The sequence below is a fragment of the Muscardinus avellanarius genome (genome assembly GCF_963383645.1).
Source record: "Muscardinus avellanarius genome assembly, chromosome: 13".
In the NCBI taxonomy this organism is placed as follows: Eukaryota; Metazoa; Chordata; class Mammalia; order Rodentia; family Gliridae; genus Muscardinus; species Muscardinus avellanarius.
Genome location: NC_137799.1, coordinates 31391236 through 31401993, shown reverse-complemented (window position 1 = coordinate 31401993; position 10758 = coordinate 31391236).

Here is a 10758-nt window from a genome sequence, read left to right as displayed (position 1 = left end):
CACTGGCTGCATCTGTTAATATGTAATCTGTACAAGACCAGGAAGATTTGTATACTTGACTCCATCATTCCATCCCCAGCACTTAATACAGACAAGTGTTTGCATTAAATAATTTCTTGTGAATTAGTTAATATGTTTATCTCTTATCCAAATATTTTATTTCCTTAGGGGCAATTTTCTTCACCTGTAGGAGAAGACTGAGAGACGGCTCTAAGGGTCCTTCAGCAGCTACTTCTAGAAGTTATATGTCCCACTGCAAGGGTGGATCAGCCCTATGATACAGTTCCCTATGATAAGAGACTAGAAAGAAGAAAGAACACAAACATTTGGTGAAATAAAAGTCTTTCTGTCATTCTCGAAGCTTATTCTGTCTCTGCTTTCAGTAATGAAAATTGTTGAGAAATAATAAAAGCTCTTGCAATTAAGTTGCTTTATGGTAGAATTTCTCTTACTTGGATGTTAAACTTCTTATTTCTGTCTTTTCTATTCTAACATAGGTTTGAGACTATATTTATATGTGGTCTAGTAAAATCTGCACTTGCTTATAAATATTGCAAAGATATATTGTTTGAGCCATTAAAGAGTACAAAATTTTCTATTAAACAAAGATAAGTGAGGGGTGTTATTTTCCCTGGAGGAGCATTCAAACATTAAAAGAAACAAAATAAATTCTAAATAATTACCTAAAACAGAATACACACTAATTATGGATATATGTTTGATGCTTAATAATCCCATTATTCCCTATTTTCTTCTGTACATTTATTTTTGTTGTTATTGATAATACTTAATAAGTTAAATCCACATCTTCACTGAGCTGAGCCTATACATACTTTTTTTTTTTTGTGTGGTATTTGGGTTCCTGGAAACCCATCTCCGGGCTACACTCCCAAACCAATTTTATATTTTTATTTGGAAACAGGGTCTCTGAAGCCAGCGAGGCTGGCTTCGAACCTACGTGATCCTCCTGTCTCCACCTACCAAGCACTGGGATTACAAGTGTGCGCCACCACGTCTGGTAAGCCTGTAGATACTTTGAAGAGAAAGGTAATTTATTTACACTGTTCATAAATTTTCCCTCTGAATTTTACTATAGGTATTTTCTTTATATTTTATGTATTGTAGTTCTCTTCTGTAAATACCAATTAGTGTGGGTTGAATAATATCCTCCAAAACTTGATGTCCACACAGAAGCTGAGAAGGTAACCTTATTTGACCTTATTTGGAAACTGGGTCCTTGTAATTGTAATCAAGATGAGGACTGATATGAGATCATAATGGATTCATGTGTCCTAAGTCCAGTGAGAATCTTCTCATTAGACATAAAAATCAGATAGAGAGAATGGATCTCTGTAGACAGAGATTAAGTGTCATAAGGAATTCCAGAAGCCAGAAAGATTCTCTCTTAGACCTTCTGGAGACATTGTGATCCTGCTGGTTTCCTAATTTCAGACTTACAGCCTCTAGACTATAAGTGAATAAATTTCTGTGCTTTAAGCCATCAAATATTTGGCAATTTGTATGGTAGCCTAAAAAAAATTCCAGATACCTCCCACTGGAAAAACACATAAATAAAATTTCTAGACTTCAACAACAACAACAAAAAAAAGAAAACTAAGAGTCAACTTAAAGACAGAAAATTATGGGTGAATGACTATTGAGCTATCATCATCTCTCACCTAAGAATACACATTTAAAAATAAGAACTTTCCTGGAGTTTGAATGAACAATGAGTTGAGGAGCAGCTCTGTGGGTGTGACACCATAGGAAATCTCTAAGATCAAGTTTAAGAAAATGGGATTGAGGGTGAGGGGAGCAGGACACTCATAAGATGCGTGGAGAACCAATAATAAAGACCTAGTCAACCCTACTTAAAAATAGCAATAATCACAATGAACATATGACCTTGCATTATCAGAGAAGGATTTTAAGATGCCATCATAAGACAGAAATCACTCAAATGGCTGCCTTGGACTTCAGAGACTAGAGTGCCTGAAGCAGATTCACTAATTCCCTATAATGGGTTTTTGAGAGAGGTGAGGAAGTTAACTACGGATAAGAGCAAAAGGTCTTAAAGGCCTCTCCTAGATGCAAAGTAAATAAGCCAGCTTCCAGCCAAATACAAACATTGACATCTCAGTAGATTCTAGGTGAAGGAATAATAACAGCCAAAGGCTAGCAAGGACACTGAATGTCACTGGACACCAGCATTTGCCCCTTATTACAATCTCCTAATATTATAAATCCAGATATCTAACTTCAAAATTTCCCAACATGTGATAAAATTGTAGGAAGAAATAAATAGTAAGAAATATCTATTTGATTGAAAACCATTGGATAATCTTACTGATTTTATTTAAACTTGCCAAATTTTTTGCTACTAAGTAAAACAGTAGCTTAAAAAAGAGATTAAATTTAGGTATAGATCTTATACCAAATCTTTCTTCTTTATTTTTGTTTTTGTGTTTTGTTTTAGTTCTGGAGTTTCGACCCAGGGGCTATTCTACTATGAGCTATACCATGATTCCTTTTTATCTTTGATTTATTTTTATTTATTTGTATTTTGGAGACTAAAGGCTAAACCCAGAGGCATTCTACCTTCAAGCTACACCCTCAGACCTATTTTATTTTTTGTTTTAATACAGGATCTCATTAAGTTGGTGAGACTGGACAAGAACCTGTGACTCTATTGTTTCAACCTCCCAAGTACTAGAATTACAGGTATGCACTATTATACCCAGCTATCTTCTTTCTTTGATACTAAATGTTTATAAACTTTCTAATCATTTTATAACAAAATTGATAGAGTATCAGAATAAATTAGTTTTACAAAAACAAATATATTTAGAATTGTTATAGTCTTACCTAGCTATAATTATGTTTGGTGTGCATAAATTAATTTTGAGTTACTGTATTTTCTTTAACAGCATTCTGTATGAGCCTACCTATTTTATAATGTGTAACTAGCATGCAAAATTCTGTACACAATTTCCCTTACACAGACTAACACTTATTTTCTTTCCTTCACTTTCCAAGGAGAAATAATCACAAACAGAACTTTAATAAAGTTGTAAATAATGTTTATTGAAAAAAATAAAAACATTTAAATATAAAGTAATTGTCAAGTGCCTTATAATATACTGTGAATTATTGCCAACTGCTAAAATTAAGAATTTCAAAAATATTTTATAAAGTTAAAATACATTTAGGATACATCTATCTGGCAATGTTATAACATGTTAAAAGTATTATTTCAGAAGCTATGAACTGCTTTTTTTCTGCTTGAGGATATTTACATTGTCTTATTCTGTGATATTTATATTGTCTTCTTTCAGAATATCTTCACTGTCTGGGTCAAGTACATTTATGTTTCACCTACACATAAAAGTCATTTCTTCTCTGATGGCTTCCATGATCATAGGTCAGTATGGTGATTTGCACTTAGCATGTAGCATTGCCTTATTTCTTATTTTACTGTGTCTGTCTTATCTTTGTATCACCATCCACCACCACTGAGATTATCACACATTAATAACTCAGTCCATGTTTGTTAGATGCATAATAAAGAGACAAAGCCCTAATTTTAGATGAGATATCCACAACAAGTTTCTTGATTAATTGAAGGGCTTAAACTTTAAATGGAAATTGTCAAGATTTATAAACACAAATATAAAGAAAGAGACAAAGGAAAAGGAAAACTGACATTTTCAGCAATCATAAGCAAATTTGTTGAACATTCATACAATAAAAGTTTCAGAAAATTCCATGAAGACTTGGACAAATATTTGAAGAAGAATATCTCCGTTTTTAAAAATTCTGTAAAGAGGTAAATTGATCAATTAGAGAGCTGTCACGCCAGCAATGTGTCTTAAAACTAGATTCCTCTTATCAGCAAGTTGTTTGCTTAGCATAAAAGCTGCATTTCACTTGAATTATTTTTTCCTTTGTCAACTTTCTGAAGGGAAGACAATTAGCTGAAAAGAAGAAAAAATAGTATAAAAAGAAAAGTTACCAACCAATCATCTTAATTCTAAATCCCATTTATTTGTGTTATTTACGCAATATTTAAATTTGGGCTTTTATAATATCTTACCTCAAAAATATAAGTATAAGTTAGCAGGGCATGGTGGTGCACACTTGAGTTTTTTTTTTTTTGTGTGTGTGTGTGTGTGTGTGTGTGTGTGGTACTAGGGTTCCTGGAAGCCCTTCTACCTCCAGGCTACACTCCCAGACCTATTTTTACATTTTTTAAATTTGGAAACAGGGTCTCCTAAACCAGCGCACACTGCTGGCTTAGAACCTGTGCGATCCTCCTGTCTCTGCCTCCCAAGCGCAGGGATTACAAGCGTGTGCCACCACACCCGGCAACTGTTACTAGTTTGAATTTTGGCTAATATGATGAAAAGATGGCAAAATAGAAGAAGACAGCATATTTTGATTGATCTGAGACTCATAACTCATCAGTGAAAAGACTGCTTCTCAGCCAGAGAAGAGGAGTCAGAACTCAATAGAAGAAAGACAAACAGTGATGAATTTGCAGCACAGAGAACAGAGGATTAAAAAGAGTTCCACACTAATCATCAGGTGAGCAGAGGCAGCACCACTCTGGTGAGTCCATGCTGAGTATGACAGCTGCCATTAACAGCAGCTCTCAGAGCCCAACTCCAGCAAAGAAGAAGCAGAATTTTGTCAAGTGAGTGATTTCAGAAAACCACCATCAAAGCAATCTCATTCTTCCTTCCACGTTTTAATACCTCAAGACCCAGCATAGCCTGGAAAACTGCTCAGTGAATTTCTGAAACTACACCTGAATTCAGAGAAATGACAGATGACTGGCCTTCCTGCAGGGACTCCAATGGCTACAACTTGCCTTCTCAAGGACACTGAATCTACAGACCAACCAGTAAAACGGCAGTAAACTCCTGCAGCTGAATGCATCCCTTCCTGTAGGGATCCTACCAATATTTGTGAAGACCATGTGTTTATAAACCATCCCATCAGGACCCAGTCCCTGGGGACTGTAGGGATCCTACCAATATTTGTGAAGACCATGTGTTTATAAACCATCCCATCAGGACCCTGAGTGGCTACAGGGACAGTCCCTGGGGACTGTCTTCTAATTCATTTTTGTTAAGTTATTAATAATTTGGTGGGCAGAGTTAGGGCCCAAAGTTACCCATGTCCCTACAGGGTCTCCAGCAATCACCACAGAACCTTCAACAGTAGTGTTGTGAGATGAAATAACTCAGCCATCCCTGCTGCAGGCTCATAAAACTATAAACTTATGTGTAGCAGTGCTTGGGTGGCACAAGTATCAAGACCAGAGGCCAACAATGTCTCATATGATCACCGCTACCCAGAGCAGCAATGGTATAATTGGGGATAAATATCTAAGCCATCCAAGTCCAGGCTCAGAACTGTACAATCTTTCCCTGCCAGAACTTAGGAGTCCAAGGGCCCAAAAGGGTTTACATGATCACAACTATAGGCTGAGAATGCAACATTCTCTAAGCCAGCAGAGTCTTTGCCTGGCAATTATACTGGCCAATGTCTGACAATGTTCAACATAATGGCAAAAAGCAGATCCACTGTAGTGTCCCTGGAATACTGAAGCTCAGCCAGATGGTTCACAAGCTTGAAACACAGTAATTTCTGACCCTGCTGAGCTTAAGCTCAGGAGTCACAGAGGCTAGAGGTCAGTGCTCTTCAGAGTTTCACAGGATTACTACCAGGAGAGGAGCAGTGCTATCTGTAAGGCATTAAATTGCAACAGGCCACAGGCTCTGAACAAAATATCATAATCTCTGGCCCTGCTAAGTTTGGGCCTGGAAAGCATGGTGTCTGCAACCAATGTGAGACTATGATTTTACTGCACTGATTAAAAACTATGTCTTGTTAAGAAGGATCTGGGGGACAAACTCTAAAATCTAATTGTATGAGACAAATTTGTTGAAGCATAGGCCTTAATATAACAGTTGACACGACTCACACAAGAGGGAAAAGGATGCTAAAACAACAGAAATACAAGACTGAAAATTCTGAAAACATAAGAATGAAGACAATGAGGAAAAGTTAAACTTCCACAACTCAAAAACAAGGGTGATAATCAACAGTGAGCTGAAGAAATGCCAGGAGAAATCAGTATTTTGATTTTTAATACAATCAAAAACTTCAGGAATGAAATCAAAGCAAGTGTGCAGGAAAGGAAAAAAATATGAAGAGAAAAATTGATGCCTTAAGTAACAATCATAAAGAAGCTTTGAATGAAAGGAAAGGGAAAATAAATAAATTAAAAACTTCAATAGAAACCACCACTGGCAGGCTAGACCATATGAAAAAGAGTCTCAGTCCTGGAAGACAGTTCATTATAAATTGATCATACAGTCAAAAATAGAAGACAATACAACAATATGACCAGAAGTTCCTAGATATATGGAATACTATTAAAAGATCTATTTTATGGATAAAATACATAGAAGAAAGTCTAAAAGCACAAACCAATAGCATTAGAAACCTCTTCAGATAAATAATATCAGAAAATTTCCAAACATAAAAAAGAGTTAGACATCCATGTATTAAAGACATTCAAAACACCAGCAAGACAATATCAAAGAAAAATTTCTTCATGACACATTGTAATCATAGTGACAAACCTAGAGGCCAAGGAAAGAATATTAAATGCATTGAGAACAAAAGAATGGGTGTCATGCAGAGGCAAAATATATAAATAAATCCATATTTCTCAACCCTAGTCATGAAGTCCAAGAGAGACTGGTATACCCTAAAACCTGAAAGAAAACAACCTCTAACCAAGACTACTATACTCAGAAAAGATATTATACAAAATTGACAGAGAAATAAAAATTTCCCTAGCCAATCAAAAACAAATATAATTTATGACTACTACACCAGAGTTACAGAAAATGCTTGAAGAAACAAAAAACAAAGAAGAAAAAAAATACTAAAATCAGAAGGGGCAAATTCCACCAGATGAGCAAATATGGGAAGGAGAAGTGACACTACATCAAACAGAAAAGGCAACTTAAAATGGCAGAAAACAAAAGTCACCTCTCAATAATAACGTTGTCAAAGTTCTAAACTCAATTCAAAGCCATAATATAGACTGGAAATGTGAATTATAGAACATAATTCAACTATCTGCTGCTTGCAAGAAACTCAGCTTACAGGCCAAGATAACCATATGCTAGAGGTGAAAGAATGGAAAAATATATACCATGCCAATGAAGACCAAAAACAAGCAGGGGTAGCAATACTCATACCCAACAAAGCAGACTTCAAGCTATAACATATCAAAAAAGAAGTGGGTAACTTTTTTTATAATAAAATAAACATTTCAACAAGAATATATAGTAACAGTAAACATGCCCCAAACATGAGTGTACCCACTTTCATAAAACAAAATCTTAGGGACATTGTGTCTCAAATAGATCCAAGTACAACAATACTGGGAAACTTCAACACATTTCTCACACCACTAGATTGATATTCTATGAACAAGATGAGCAAAGACTCTTTATACCTAAAACACCATAAACAAAATGGACCTAATAGACATATCCAGGATATTCCAACCAACAATAGCCAAATTCACATTCTTCTTAGTGGCTCACAGAATTTTCTCCAAAATAAGCTGAGGAAGATTGGAGGGGAAAAGAAGAAAAGTCTCTAATGTACATGATGTACATTCACAAACATATCAAAGTCAATCACTAAGTCAAACATGAGAAGAAGGAAAGGGAGAGGTAATAGGATGGAAACTGGGGAAGGGCTAAATGAGTAATGTGTGCATGTACGCCTCTACCATCTTTTATTACATTAAGATATATGACTACAATATACCAATAAAATAAATAAATAACCTATATTTTGTTCCACAAAGCAAGTACCAGTAAATTAAAAAGTATAATATAACTTCTTGCATCTTTGGCAGTATTGGGAATGGAAACCAGGGACAGTCTACCTCCAAGCTACATCCCCAGCCCTGTTAGGTTTTTTCTTTTAATTCTTTACTTTGAAAAAGGGTCACACAGAGTTGCAAAGGGCCTCACTATTTTAAATAGTAGCTAAGGCTGTCTGTTAACTGTGTTCCTCCTGTCTCAGCTTCCCAAATACTGGAATTATAAGCATGCACCATCACTCCTGGCTGAATGGCACACTTTTGAATGAGGACTATGTCATAGAAGAAATAAGGGGAGAAATTTTAAAAATTATAGAATTAAATGAAAATAGAGACATGGCAAACCAAAGTCAATGAGACACTTTGAAGGCAGTTTTTAGATGATAATGTATAGCACTGAGTGCCCACATAAGAACAACAGGGACTTCTGGCAAGATGGCAACCAAGGGAAGCAGCACATACCAGTCCTGCTGACACCGTATCTCCATTGCATTAAAAACAACATTCTTACAAAAGCCAGAAAACACCATAACTTTAAAAAGAGCATGATAAGTAAAAGTAAGTAGGGAACAAAAGCTTAAAGACCAATTAGAGAGCAGAAAAGAAATGCACTCGCCTTATAGTTGTGGGTGCCACAGCAGCACCACCTTGTCTCACTGCACCTGACTAACAGAAAATAACCAAGGACTTGAAGTAAATGGCTGCAGGTCATCAGAATTGTAAGCCATCAGCTCTCCTGCTCAAATACCATCTACAACTTGCAACCACGATAGTGGAGCACACCACGCCCTCCAGACATCCAGAGCAGTACTTAACAAAACCAAAATTGAAGCCACCGTCCTCATGAGAGACCACCAATGTGACCAATGTGGAGTCCCCAGGGACTCTCACAGTCACAATCAACTCCCTGGGTCTGATACTTTTCGATTCAACTCAGCAAAGGTAGGGGTGGATTTTTCTATTGGACATAGCAGAGGCTCAAACAGACTCAGGCTCTGCATCAGTAGAAAGCTTAGAGGGAGTTATATACTTAACACTAGATCCAAATAGAAGGATCTCTGGGATCATCACAGACCACCAAATGGTGGTGAATAGGGAGAAGTCAAATCAACCAAGCTCTAGCTGTGGAGAACAGAGACTCTTACACTGAGTTTAATCCCAGAAGTATCAACCACTTATAGCCAAAAATATTCCACCTAGTAAAAGTACCTCTAAAATTTGATGAGGAAATAAAAATCTTCCATGACAAACAGAAGCTGAAGGAATTTATGTCTTCCAAAACAGAACTAGAAAAAAATACTCAGAGATTAACTACAAAGAAGAAATAGGTAATACACATGAGAAGAGAGGAAAAAATTTTTCTTTAGAAAACATTTACGCAAAGAACAAACACTACCTCAAACAGAAGTTAAAACTTAATATGTTAGAAATTAAAAATCATCTCTCAATAATCACACTGAATGTAAATGGCCTCAACTCCCCAATAAAAAGACATAAGGTGGCAAATGGATTAAAATCCAGAAATTATTTATCTTCTGCCTCCAAGAAACACACCTTACAAATAAAGATAGCAACAATTTAAGGTAAAGAGCTGGAGAAAGGTAATCCATGCCAATGGAACTCAAAGACAAGCAGGAGTAGCCACTATGATATCAGATAATTTAGACTTCAAGCCCAAGATTATTAGAAGAGACAAAGCCGTTCATTTTTTATTGATAAAAGAAACAATACAGCCAGAAGAAATAATGATATTCAACATTTATGCCCCAAACAAAGATGTAGCTACTTTCATAAAAAAAAATCTTTGTGACTTTAGGTCACACATAAGTCCCAATACAATAATACTGGGAGAATTCAACACCCCTCTCACACTATTAGACCAATCTTCTAGACAAAAAGTCAGTAAGATGCCCCAGACCTAAAGAATGCTATCAATCAAAAGAAACTTTTAGGCACATATAGAATATTACACCAAACTACAGCAGGTTTCACATTTTTTCAGCTGCTCACACAACCTTCTCAAAAATAGATCACATCCTAACCCACAAAGTGAGCACTAGCAAATTCAAAAAAATGTGACATACTTCCCTGTGATTTTTCAGATTATAATTGAATGAAACTAGAAATTAACTATAAGAGGATCCAGAGAAACCACAAAGACATGTGGATACTGAACACCATACTGTTGAATGAAAAAATAGAAGAAGTAAGAAATTAAATCAAGAAATTTCTAGAAACAAACAAAAATAGAGATAACATATCAAAACCTCTGGGACACCTTGAAGGCAGTATTAAGAAGAAAATTTATAGCATTGAGTGCTCACACAAGAACAGAAAATCACCAAATAAATAACCTAAAGACACACCTCAAAACCCTTGAAAAACAGGAACATCTAACCCCAAAGCCAGTAGAAAACAGGAAATTATTAAAACCAGAGCAGGTCAACGAGGTAGTGAATAAAAAGCAATAAGGAAAATCAACAAAACCAAAAGATGGTTTCTCAAAAAAATTAACAAGATTAACAATAGCCAACTTAACCAAAGAAAAGAGATAATCAGCTTAAATTACAAAGATAAGAGATAAAAAAAGAAAATATTACCACTGCCAGTGAAGAAATCTAGAGGATTATCAGAAACTACTTTGAAAAACTATAACAAAATGGAAAATCTGGAAGAAATTGAAAACTTTCTAGATAAATACAACCCACTTAAACTGAGTCAAAAAGATATAGAAAATTTGAAATAGCAAAAAATAAAAAAAGCCTACTATTAAAGAAAAGCCCAGGACTAGATGGTTTCCCTTTGATCCCATCCTACTCCCTCCTCCTCCTCATACATAT